This window comes from Chrysochloris asiatica, unplaced genomic scaffold, assembly GCF_000296735.1.
Source record: "Chrysochloris asiatica unplaced genomic scaffold, ChrAsi1.0 scaffold00026, whole genome shotgun sequence".
Lineage (NCBI taxonomy): Eukaryota > Metazoa > Chordata > Mammalia > Afrosoricida > Chrysochloridae > Chrysochloris > Chrysochloris asiatica.
Genome location: NW_006408544.1, coordinates 21008958 through 21011256, shown reverse-complemented (window position 1 = coordinate 21011256; position 2299 = coordinate 21008958). Strand labels below are relative to the sequence as shown.

At 43.6% G+C, this 2299-nt stretch overlaps 1 protein-coding gene across 1 annotated transcript in view; it reads right to left on the bottom strand.

Annotated features, from left to right (window-relative positions):
* Positions 1-2299, bottom strand: part of PCSK9 (proprotein convertase subtilisin/kexin type 9) — a 29279-nt gene that overhangs the window by 23980 nt on the left and 3000 nt on the right. The window lies entirely within an intron of this gene.

Sequence of the window (2299 nt, the reverse complement as noted above, 5' to 3'; positions counted from 1 at the left end):
AAAGCCTCATCTTTCTCCCGCGGAGCGGCTGGTAGTTTAGAACCGCTGACCTTAAGGTTCGCAGCCCGATTCGTAACCACTACACTACCAGAGCTCCTTAATGAATAAAGTGTAGTAAACAAAAAAAGAAGTTACCAAATGAGGACCAAAACCACCCAAACACTCCAAAAACCACATATAGGTCAACTAGTAGTATTAACATAACATAGTTGACGCAATACTTTGGCAGTTGAGCAGAAATGAAACTATGGGTCAAAGCCAACAATAGCCTCACCTCCATACCTGCAACTAGCTTTCTATCCCTAACCAACACCTACTTGCCCTTGGAGCACCCCTTTTGAAGGCTTTCCTATTTAGACTTTGCTCCCCACACCCCATTAAGACTAAATCACCCCATCCCTATTCTACTACTGCCATGACTCCCCACTGGAGGCAGCCTAGTGTAGGGAAAGCGTCAAGAGCTTTTATCATTAATGTCCTTCATTTGGCCATGCTGTATGCAACAGCCTGTGCTTACATGGCGGTGTTGTTATCAGTTGGTGTAAAGTCAGTTCCAACTCATGGTGACTGGTGTGTGCAGAATAAAACTACTCCAGAGAGTTTTCAAGGCTGTGATCCTTTGGAAGTAGATTGCTAAACCTGTCTCCAAGGCTCCTCTGGGTGGGTTTGAACCATCAACCTTTCAGCTAGTAGTCAAGTGTTTAAACATTTATGCCACACAGGGACTCCACATCATAGACATGTATTGTTGTTAAGTGGCAGTGAGTCGGTTCTGACTCACAGCAACACTGTATAAGGTTTCCAAGGAGCCGCTGGTGAGTTTCAACCACCGACCTTGCTATTCAAACTGACCTTGAGGTCAAGAGCTTATCCTATGGCACCACACTAGGCATCGTTGTTGTTGTTGTTAAGTGCTGTCGAGTCAGTTCCGACCCATAGCAACCCTGTATAGGGTTTCCAAGGAGTGACTGGTGAGCTTCAACTGCCGACTTTGCTGTTCAAACCTACTTTGCAGTCCAGCACATTAACTCACAGCATCACACCAGAACTCACACCAGGCATTAGAGCCAGCAAAATGTAAACTAGAATCCCAATACCAATATTTACTGGCTGTGTGATTGTGGGCAAGTTGCTCAACCTCTCTGGGCCTCAGATGTCTCCTATGTATTGTAGAGACCATATACTTATGGCACAGGTCTGTTTGGAAGGCTAAAAGAGACAATTGTGTAAAGCACACAACCTGATACTCTACAAAAACACAGGCAGGTAGAAGGGATATCTGAGGGAGCAAAGGCAGCACTTCTCAAGATGGGCTAGGGGAGGAAGGATTCAATGCCATGGAACAGGTCTGTTTTGCCTTAGTTAACACCTCCCGCTCTTAGACACACATCTGCTCAAGTGGCTCCCCACTGCTTAACTGATAAAATCCAAGCTCAGCGCTTACACACAAGGCCTTCTTTCATCTCTGCCTCAACCTACCTCTTCATCTTCATCTCCCACGTCTCAATACATACACACTGGACTCCAGTAAAAGTAGAATAGAACCCACAATCCTTCATCTAAAAGTCTGGTACCAAATGGGTTCAAAATTAAGAAACTATTTGGATTTTAGTTAGGGTGCTCAGAGGAGTCTGGATCAGCACCCTATAATCTAATCCATTCTTTATGCAGTAAAGCATAGGAATATGAATATTTACATGGTGGTGGTATTGTGCTATGGAGTTGGTTCTGACTCATAGCAACCCTGCATAGCGTTTCAGAGGCAGTAAATGTTTACGGGAGCAGAAAGCTTCATCTTTTTCCTGTGGAATATCTGGTAGTTTCAAACTGCTGAACTTCAAGTTAGCAGCCTGACTGGTCACCACTGCTCTATGAGAGCTCCTTGAATACATAATTGAGATAAATAAAGAGTATAAAAACCTTGTGCCAGTTCTGATTAGGTCTTACCACCAAGTATGTACATTAAACTTTTGGTTTTTAGAACATTTTGCAATTCAGAAGGCAGATAAAGAACTGTGGACCTGTGTTCCCTATTCTCCACCTGAGGCTTTCCCAACTCTGGACCTTGTTTGTGCACTCCCTCCACCTGAAACAAAACTCTTGCCACCTTCACTGTTGAACTCCTATTTATGCTTCAAAGACCCATCTAAAATGTCCTCTGATAAATGAAATTTTAATAAATTGGGAGGGTACTCTGTGAAGTCCACCACTGGACCAATAAACAACATTCTTATCAATGGAGAAAGGATTGAAGTTGTCAAGGACTTCATTCTTCTTGGATCAACTATCAACACTCGCG